Source organism: Megalopta genalis, chromosome 9, assembly GCF_051020955.1.
Source record: "Megalopta genalis isolate 19385.01 chromosome 9, iyMegGena1_principal, whole genome shotgun sequence".
NCBI classification, from domain to species: domain Eukaryota; kingdom Metazoa; phylum Arthropoda; class Insecta; order Hymenoptera; family Halictidae; genus Megalopta; species Megalopta genalis.
Genome location: NC_135021.1, coordinates 13413767 through 13425210, shown reverse-complemented (window position 1 = coordinate 13425210; position 11444 = coordinate 13413767).

The following is an 11444-nucleotide window of genomic DNA, read 5'->3' as shown; positions in this document are numbered from 1 at the left end:
TAAAATTGTTGAATAAATTACATATATAATAATAATTTATACCATGAACATATTTAATATAAAGGTTTGATTTAAGTATTTTTTATTTTAATATTCATAAAATACAAAAATAATTAGTACATTTTGAAACATAAATATAAGTAATTTATATGAAAATACATCAGTTCAATTCAATTTTCGTCATCAACAGGGGTGATTAAGTCCTCGGAAATCGTGTTTTGTTTCAAATTTTTAAAATAACTAGTATAGTAGGGGGTATATAATTAAGCAAGTCCATCATGTCTTTGTATTTTGCTGAAAAAACAGGACGAGATCCGGCGTATAACAGAAAAATATGGATGCTAACTTCCGAGAAGATTTACTTGTATTTGTTATCTCAGGATACTGATATTTTTCTCAGTATAAATAATTTCGTATGAACATTAAAAAATCACCACTTTTCATTACGGTAAAGTGACTTATGTCACTTTCAAAATAAACGGCTCATATACAATTAACACGTTAAACGCGGAGCTGATTTTGCTGGGCTTTCCGTTCAGGCGGCATGCTGACATTATTTTCTAACCTTGATAATGCCGGTCCCATGTGCCGATGCCGACCAAACGATAGTATAGTCCTTGTCAGTCGCTGTCAGTCCTTGGGAACTGTCGCCGAACGTGCACTGTTCGTGGTGCTTTTGATCGGTAGATTAGTGTCGCAAAAAACAACAATCACAGAAGGGGAGTACGGGGATAGGGTCACCAAAGTACCCGAGACGCCTATAGGTCGCCTATAGGTGCTTGTGTTAGGTTCTCTATTTTGCCCCGACACCCTTTTTCTATTTTTACTAACAGTAGTCAGTCGTTTCAGGTTCGCTACAGGGGAGGGAATATTATTCGCCGAGGGATGAAAATTCGAATAAATTTCTTTACATGATTTCGATTATAATAATTTATTTTGTCATTTGGAAGAGACGGGAAACAATATCATATTATAACAATATTATATATTATATTATATCATATTATAACAATATTATATATTATATATTATATCATATTATAACAATATTATATATTATATATTATATCATATTATAACAATATTATATTTACATGTTTTTTATTCGAGCGCAGGTGATTCTTACTGCTTTTCCCACAAGAGTCAATGTAAAATCCGACAAGAATCGATTGCTCTTTCGGCGATGGTGGTGCCTCGGTACAGCGTCAATTAGTAAACGACAAAAAGCTGAAACTGCCAGCCAAATAGTGGCGCTTCTTGTGGCGAGATCTGGAAGCTCTGTTTTGGCTAGCAGTTTCAGCGTTTTGCCATTTACTAATTGGCGCTGCACGGACCCTTATCCGAGTTTCCAGATTTCGCCACACGAGGCATTGCCATCGCCGAAAGAGCAATTGATTCTTGCCGGATTTTACATTGACTCTTATGAGGTAGGCGGAACGAATCATTTGCTCCCATTTTTGATATTTGAACATTAAATGAAAAATTGTTTATAACTAATTAATTACGATACAAGTACGCGAAGAATTATTATAGGTACATTGCTAGGGATCACTTGTGGGTTTTCTAATCATAAAAGTGAACAAAAATTCGAAATCATGTCGAAAAATTGATAATAAATTGCGATTGCTAACTCGAAGAAGAATGACTCGATCGCTTCGCCAAATTATGATGCGAAATACATGTAACAATTTAAGAAAAGTACAATTCACCGATTGTCCAGTAAGATCTAGGTTATGTCACGGCAGTGCCCGGGTCTATTAATAAATTATAGTGATTCTATTGCAGAAGGTTAAATAATTAAAGACCGTTATTTTTGAGCATTAAAACTATGTATTATAAACATTAACAATTTAAAACATTAAATTTTACAATCAACTGAAAAACTTAATTTGATATTTACAACACAGGAATTAATAATTTAATTGTGTGCGAAAAATTTCAAAACAATGATCAATACATAGACCGATACGAGTGGCCCTGTATTAATTTTACACGAAAATAACTGCATATTGATTGAAAAAATCGACAAACGCATATATGCGCCCTTAGTCCAGGCCGATGACTATACGGATGACTTTCGCCAAACGCATATATGCGTTCATAGAGCTCTAAGGGTTCATTTGAAGTCTCAGTAAACACTTTTACAATATCTGAAAAGTAAATGATCTAAATCAGTTTACGAATCGACAAACTGTACCTTGCAAGAGTTCATCCGAGCGTTAAACCTGCCAAAACGATACCAAATGTATTGTACCGTAAAAAAAAAATAGGAGAAGAACATACAGGTGTGAGAACGCCATAACTCTGTTTGCGATCGATTCGCTGTGTAGCAGTCCACAAACCAGATAAGGAATTCAAGTGAAACCGTCGATCGAGATGCAAGCAGAATCGCAAACCGCGGCTCACCGAGTTGCAAACACGATTCGATATACCGGCGGGCAGCGCGGGCGATCATTAATTATTCGGCGTCGCGGTTACAAGCATTCTGCCCGCTCGACTGTAATTAGCCCGGGGGTCTTAATTATAAATTGAAACGACCACCCGACAATTCTCGGCATCAAAATGTTAATTCATGCGATCGTTCACGGTGCCATGGGCCGAGGAGAACGGTCCGAAATCGACTCCACGTTTCCGTTTTCGGTCATCAACGTTGCCCTCCTCGTCGGCCAAATCATTTCCTCCGCGGCGTTCGACAGATGCGCCCCTTGATTCTAATTATCTCTGCGAACATAATTATATTTTCTTATCGATCGGAGACACCCGGCGCTGTTTTCGCAGCCCGCTTAATCATTGTCATCCTGCGTCCTGCAGGACGTTCAACCGAAGACGAGGTTGCACCTTTCCGTCGCGAATTCGTTTATAATTGTGGCAAAAAGATACGCGCAACTCTCGCATAATTTTACAATACGTTTCTGTAAATGTCTGGCATTTTCGATGCTATGGAAAATGGGTAATTTGTACGTTTTACGGCCTTGTCCGTTTTTAGGTAAAACGGTCCTTGCGGCCCATCTGCAGGCCACGTGAGCGCAAAACGCGCGTCGACTCGAAAGTTCGTTACACGGATTGGTTATTTATGACCAATACAGATTTTTCGACTCATAGTTTGCGGGTCTCCCTGCTCGTCGGTGAGCAGCCTACGATTACATCAGTTGTCTCTAAGCTCTCACGAGCAAGCCTCTAGATTAGATCTTGTGTGTTCAATAAATATACTTTTACTTGCAAATACTTTGCTTGCAAATAATCAACAGTTTCAACAAACAAGGGAACTTGAAACCAATAAATAGCAAATGTTGGACCTCTGTAAAGATGGTATAAAAAGCGTAGCGTAATTACTTAGACCACGGACCTTTACGCAAAATAAAAAGTCGGCTGCATTTGTTGCAAGAAACAGAAACGAAATACAATAAATTCTCCCCACAATTTTCCTTCAGCTTGTAATAAAAGGTGGACAATTTGAGAAGGGGAGGTACGATTATTTCAGCCTCGCGGTTCATTTTTATAATCGCCGATTGTCAACAATTATAAAAACGAGGTGCAAGGCTCGAATAATCGTAGCTCCTTTTCCTAGATTGTCCATTTTTGTGCGCAATCTGAGCGCGAATTAGGGAGAAATTACTGTAATAAGTTAATTCTTTATTTAATCAGTTTAATAGATTAAAACTAAGACGCTGACATTCTTAAATTCTTTCAATTATTTTTTCCATTTCGAATAGCAACCACGCAATTTTCCCACAAATGCATAAAATCCGCAGTCCAGTAACTACGAATTATCAAAAATCGGAAATCGAAACAGTAACAAGTCTGATCGTCTTCTTCAATCACTGTTAATAATATATTAATAATATATTACAAATATAATATATTATTATAATATATTAGTAATATAATATAATAATATATAGTAATATATATATATATATATATATATATATATATATATATATAATAGTAATATATAATAATATATAGTAGTATAATAATATATTAGTAATATAATTTTAATTAATAATTAGTAATATATTATTTTGTAATAATATATTACAAAATATATTACCGTGCAGTACCGCGCAGTTGTTAAAATCATAAAACTATCTTCGCGAGCAAAGTGCTTTTGTTCGTGCAAAATTTGAATAAACGCTTGGATAAATTTGCGAAAGGAGATTCGAAGGGCCAGGGCGAGCCCGAGGTTCGTTTGAGCAGACGGTGTTTAGGAGCAGGGATGAAGCAACGAGAGAAGATAATAGGTGGTTGATATAATACGATATAATGGGAACATATAATACGGTGGGTGTAGGCGAGGCGTTATTTATGTATGGGAAACGCTCGGTCTACAGGGATCGTGGAATCAACAGCTGGACTACATATTTCGCAATCTTCGTTTCTCTCGGCTTCCACGCAACAGCTCGATTAGTTTGCGGGAAAGTCGAATTCTTGACCACGAACGTATCGATACGATTCAATAAAAACTTTTTCTCTTATTGTTCGATGGTCATTTTCGCAATATCGTTCAACGGCTTTGCGGGTCACTGCGCTAGGCGCTTCATGTACAGCTGCGCCGAATTTCAGCAAGCTGCGAATATGCCAACATGTGTTACGAACGAATTTAATAGAAGCAATCGCCCTGACTTTGGCATTTGACAATATTAAGAGCGACGATTGCAACCGTAGCGCGTTCGTTTCAGTGAAAGTAAATTCGGTGTAAAGTCGGTCGCGAAGGTGCAAGCTTGAAAAACTGAAGAAAATTGAAATCACGCAAATCCGTTGGAGTTGCATTCACCGTATTACCCTGCAATTTACGTCTTGAGTAATTTACAATTTCCGCGCAATTTGTCTTGTTAATACATAAAATATCTGATGAAATTATTATCTCCACGGTCGCGTCCGCACATTTCGGTGCACGTTATCGACACGATCGCTTCGATATTACTGTAACCGGCGCACTCCAGTTTCGAACGTTCGACAAATTAATTCAAATCCGTTGCCTTTAACACTCCGCCGCGTTACACGCGCAGCTGGTAATCGTTTTACCATAATCGATTCCGTGCTAAGTCTTTGCGCACACAAATTCTCTGTCCGGACTTGTCCCCGCAGTAAAAATATCTTAGCTTTTTGCGGATTGATCCTGCTGGAATTTCGCGAGGAAACGGCGGTTTACGACGTTCGTTTAATATTCTTGATTCTTGGAAAGCGTGTCGAAAAATCTACGAACAGTTTACGACTTGGGAAACGAAAATAGAAAGAGATCTTTCGCGGTATCCTGACGTCGACGAATCTGACGACTTTTGTGAAGAATGATTTTTTAGTTACCGAGTTACAAGAGTATTTATAGACTTGCTGCGGTCGTGCGACGACTTGTTTTTCACGTTGCCCTATCTAATTAATTCAATTCTTGTTTTAAGAAGAGCGGACGACCGACCAAATCGTCTGACACTTAACACTCTGGTGTCATTTTTATTTAACAATAGTAGAACTGCAGTACAGCATGAAAAGTCCAGAAAAATCCCTGCAATAAATTCGAAAGATCCGCAAATACGTCGCATCCGGAATTCCATTAAGGGCGGATATTCTCGTGTAGCAATGTGAAAATTAAATGTTTTTCTTTTAACTTTTTTATACAGAACTAAAAGTTATATTATTCTGGAACGAACTCTTTTAGTCCAATTTTTGTTGTATTTTATAGAGATCTTATATCAATCATGTTGTATTTTTATAGAGATCCAGCCTTATACTTGTTTTCAATTATGTAGTCATGATTGGCGGACAGTGTAGCATTTATGACAGGCACCAGAAAGCAACAAATCAAAAATTTTCTGCCACTTAGATAATTTAAACTGAGATTGATTCTATATCGAATAAAAATTTGACAAACTGAACAAATTCTAGTGTTTGTAAGCAAATTTTGTTTTTTTGTTTTTGGTATACAATTTCAACATAAAAGTATTGTTCAAAAGTATTATAAACGAAAACTAACATCTAATTTTAGGTTCGATCCCTGGTAAAAAAAAAGAGTGGCGGTGGTCAAAAGAAGTAAACTTTGTTTCAAGTCGATTGGTCGATTATTTTTTGAGTTATCCAGCCCGCCAATTTAGAAAAAAAACAACACGGTATCGAGAAAAACGAGTTAAAAGTTTTCAGTAAATTCTTTCTAATTTTTCTCTAGCTCGTAAACAAAAGTGGACAATTTCGGAAGAGAAGATACGATCATTCGAGCCTTGCGCCTCGTTTTTACAATTGTCGACAACCGGCAACCATAAAAACAAGCCTCGAGGTCCGAACAATCGTACTTCCGTTTCTAAAATTGTTCATTTTTGTTTACAAGCCGAAGGAACATTGGGCAGAATTTACTGCGCCAACAGCTTAAAATTCGATATAAAAATTTGGTCCGCTATTCCAGCACCATGGAGTAAAAAATTGCAATTAAAAAATTTACAGGGCACATTTCTGACACATCTCGCACCGATGATTTATGCGAACAAAAAGAAATCAACTTTTTCAGACCCGCTGCACGAGAATTCCCCGTCAATTTGAAAACAGCTAATTGTTTAAAATCGTCCGAACCGGCGCAATTTTGGCCGCGCCGGGCAGGACGCGCGTCAAAATTTGAAGTATTGGACGCAGCGGAACGCGTTTTTATGCACGTTCCGTCGGCGGATCGACGACGGTCCACGGAACAATCGGATGCGGATGATTATTGCGCGGACGATTGTTATACGTATAGTAACGAATCGGTCGGCGCGGGCGCCGGCTGTCGTCCGAGCAGATTGCGAGCACCTGTCTCACAGAAAATATCCACCGGTGGCTACTCAAACGGCGAGGCTGCCCCGCGGCAGAAGGTTTGTCAGCTGCGCCAGCAGCTGAAGTAACCGATCGCAGTCCATCGGACTGAGATGACGCTGCGCGGATCGAAAAAATTCAGCTTTCGATCGGTCCTGGCGTGTCCCCGTAGTCTCGAACGCTCGTGGACCGTGCGCCTTCCACTCGGAGACTCTCGAGTTTCACGAACGGCTGCTGCTGCTGCTCCCCTCGCGATCCACAGATTTTTCAATCTGTCGGTAGCCCCTAGGTGTACTTCTCGCCTATGGATAACGTTTCATCGACGATCCTCTCTAGCTGGAACCTGGAACTAACGCGATCGTCCAAATCAAAGGTCGCTGGGCCGAATCGACTCCATATGCCGGCCGAGGCATCCCGTCCCTAGGAATTTTGTTTCCGTGTCGCGCAATTTACTAGGAATTTTTATATGAAACCTGAACGCTTTCCCTCTGTCGCGGCTGTCGTATGACGCCGGGGTCCGATGGAATTTTAAATATAAATTTTCTGTATCGATGCCGGTAGAACTCCGATCGTCCGGGTATTTGAACATGCCGGTGGCTCTCGGTGGTCGAAGATGATCATCGTCTGACGCGAGAAATTTGGCATTGGTCCACAGAAATCAACGGGTTTATCGGTGAAACGGAATCTTCTGGATGAACAATCGATCTGAAAATAATTTGTAGGTTCATTGATAAACTTTGTTTCTTAGAGATACAGTATAATTTCTTCCTGACTTGTGCTCAGATTTAGCACAAAAATGGTGAATTTGGGAAGAGGAGATATGATTTTTCATTTTTCAATTAATTTTTATCGTAATAAACGAATTGAATGTTACTAGGATTTTTATAATACGAAAGAGTTAAAGAAATATATTTTACGGTGAATTTTAACTTGCTAGGTTCGGTTTCATTAATTAACCCTTGGTAAATAGACAATTTGGGAAGAGGAGGACTCGTTTTTATAGTTGTCGACAATCGGTAACTTCTCTTCCCAAATTGTCCATTGTTTGTGTACAGTAATTTCTCCCTAATTCGCGCTCGGATTGCGCACAAAAATGGACAATTTGTGAAGAGGAGATATGATTTTTCATTTTTCAATTAATTTTTATCGTAATAAACGAATTGAATGTTACTAGGATTTTTATAATACGAAAGAGTTAAAGAAATATATTTTACGGTGAATTTTAACTTGCTAGGTTCGGTTTCATTAATTAACCCTTGGTAAATAGACAATTTGGGAAAAGGAGGACTCGTTTTTATAATCGTTGACAATCGGTGACTTCTCTTTCCAAATTGTCCATTTTTTGTGTACAGTAATTTCTCCTTAATTTGCGCTCAGATTGCGCACGAAAATGGACAATTTGGAAAGAGAAGACATGATTTTTCATCTTTGAATTCATTTCTATTGTAATAAACGAATTGGATGTTACTAGAATTTTTATAATACGAAAAAGTTAAACTAATATTTCTTACGGTGAATTTCAACTTGCTAGTTTTGGTTTCATTAATTAACCCTTGGTAAATAGACAATTTGGGAAAAGGAGGACTCGTTTTTATAATCGTTGACAATCGGTGACTTCTCTTTCCAAATTGTCCATTTTTTATGTACAGTAATTTCTCCTTAATTTGCGCTCAGATTGCGCACAAAAACGGACAATTTGGGAAGAGAAGACATGATTTTTCATCTTTGAATTCATTTCTATTGTAATAAACGAATTGAATGTTACTAGAATTTTTATAATACGAAAAAGTTAAACTAATATTTCTTACGGTGAATTTTAACTTGCTAGGTTTGGTTTCATTAATTAACCCTTGGTAAATAGACAATTTGGGAAAAGGAGGACTCGTTTTTATAATCGTTGACAATCGGTGACTTCTCTTTCCAAATTGTCCATTTTTTGTGTACAGTAATTTCTCCTTAATTCGCGCTCGGATTGCGCACAAAAATGGACAATTTGGGAAGAGGAGATATGATTATACTAGCATCGCGGCTCATTTTTATAGTTACTGATTGTCAACAACTATAAAAACGAGCCCTCCTCTTTCTAAATTGTCCATGTACCGAGGGTTAATTAATGAAACCGAAACTAACAAGTTAAAATTTACCGTAAGAAATATTAACTTAACTTTTTCATATTATAAAAATCCTAATAACATTCAGTTCATTCAACGTATTACAATAAAAATGTAATCTGAGCGTCGATTAGGGAGAATTTACTGTAATATGAAAAATCAAGATCCCTTCGGAGAGATATTTTTAAAAAGAATCGTATTGAATCCGTTTTATTGCAAAGTTCCAAATTGTTCAGGGATCTTCGCGTTGACGAATTCGCATCGTACGAATCGATGCTGCGGAGAATGATAGCGAAAACTGTGACAACGCCGGCGTAGGGTTCGGTGTCACGACGCGTCGTTGCGCGGCCGATATAATTTTACGGCGCGTGTCCGGCTCGGGTTTCCGAAACACCTCCTCAAAAATCCAGGCTTTTTTACGGGGTCGAGGAACGTGTGCAGGTTGGTCTCGAGTTCCTCGTTCGATCGCTCGGAAAAGTTTCGAACGGGTCTCTCGCCTGACACTTTGTTCGCGCCCGCTAAACTCTTCTACGAAAACAACATTCTTCGGGCGATTAGTTACAGAAGATGATCGGGAGCAATTCTAATCGGGAGGTTCGGCAATGTGGCGTTCGATGAGCTAAGTATCAACCTGTTAATTGAGCTGTTTATTTTGAAAGTGGCGTAAGTCACTTCTTCAAAAAAATCGAGTTAATGGTAACACTAATTACAATTGAAAGGTATCTTTTCATTTTTAAAAAATTTGCAATCAATAAGTTGAGAACTATTGAGATTTGTTCGAGAGAAGTTTTGCTAATTAACGGTATAACAAACATGTTTATTTTGAAAGTGGCGTAAGTCGCTGTACTCAGGAAATTAATTGCGGGGCTTAGCGTAAAAGAAATAGAAACGTGTGATAAGTGTGTGTGAAGTATTGTTTTGAATTATTTTCAGTATTTTTAAAAAAGTTGTGTGATCACTGACTTATTTTTATAAGTGCGAAAGAATAGTGCAGTTTTGTAAATTATATTATATAATATATATATTATATATTATATTATGTTATACGCTGGATCTCGTCCTGTTTCTTCAGCAAAATACAAAGACACGATGGACTTGCTTAATTATATACCCCCCACTATACTACAGTTATTTAAAAAATTTGAAACAAAACACGATTTCCGAGGACTTAATCACCCCTGTTGATGACGAAAATTGAATTGAACTGATGTATTTTCATATAAATTACTTATACTTATGTTTCAAAATGTACTAATTATTTTTGTATTTTATGAATATTAAAATAAAAAATACTTAAATCAAACCTTTATATTAAATATGTTCATGGTATAAAGTATTATTATATATGTAATTCATTCAACAATTTTAGTAAATCACTGTCCTTTCAAAACATCACTTCAGTAAAATACGTTGGACAAAATTAATATATGTCAGTCATTTTTCTAAACTATTTATTTTGAAAGTGGCTAAGTCACTTTACCGTAATGAAAAGTGGTGATTTTTTAATGTTTATACGAAATTATTTATACTGAGAAAAATATCAGTATCCTGAGATAACAAATACAAGTAAATCTTCTCGAAAGTTAGCATCCATATTTTTAAACGTGTTCAAACGCAAACCCTTAAATATATCGACTTAAAAACAAAGTGACTTATGCCATTTTCAAAATAAACGGCTCAATTGGTCAGTCTTGTTTGCCGTAACGCTTAATTTTCTCTGATAATTCAACGAACAATTTTGGAAGCGCGGCTTCTTCTTTACAACGATCTCCTGCAATTTATTGCACCACTTTTTTTTTGAATAAAAAAGTATAAAAAAAGTTAATAATAAAATTCAAATAAAAAAGTAACATTTTGCAAAAATTTGACATAAGAGATAAATTATTTATGGAATTATTTAAATGATCTTTTAATTAAACGAAACGTTTAATTACTATTTGCAAAGGAGACATTAACTGACTTTATAATTTGTCAGTTATAATTACTAGACCGCGGATTTCATGCATTTATAATAAAACCGAGCGGGTGGAATGCAAAACAATGACACTATTAGACAAATTTAATCACCCGATTGCATTGTTCATAAATTCATTCATAACTCTCAAATGATTCAAGACGACAATAAATATTTATGCGAGTCTCGTTTCTTATTTTGCACGAAGATCCGCAATTTATTTATTATTACAAAGCGTACATGTTCTACCCTGGAATGCACAAATATGTTAAGATTGCTACTTGATCTGATTATTTGGTCCGGCGCAGTACTTCGGAGACTATAAGGAGGGTCATAAGCAGCTCGGTAAGAAAGTCAATAAAAGAAGGCTTAATTCAAGGGTCCGAGGGGACCCAGCTGCGGTCGGGCGAGTGTTAACAGGTCAAAAAGCGGATCGGGATCGGCCGGGTCATCGACCACCGTAAAAATCGCAAGGGTGCCGAATCGGTGGCAGAAAAATTATTCCGCCGTGCGTGCGTGTGCGTGTGCCGCAGGTGGTGGGGGGCGAGCCACGTGACCGAGCGCGTGTTCAACAATAACAGCTGCACTGTTGCACTTCCCTCAAT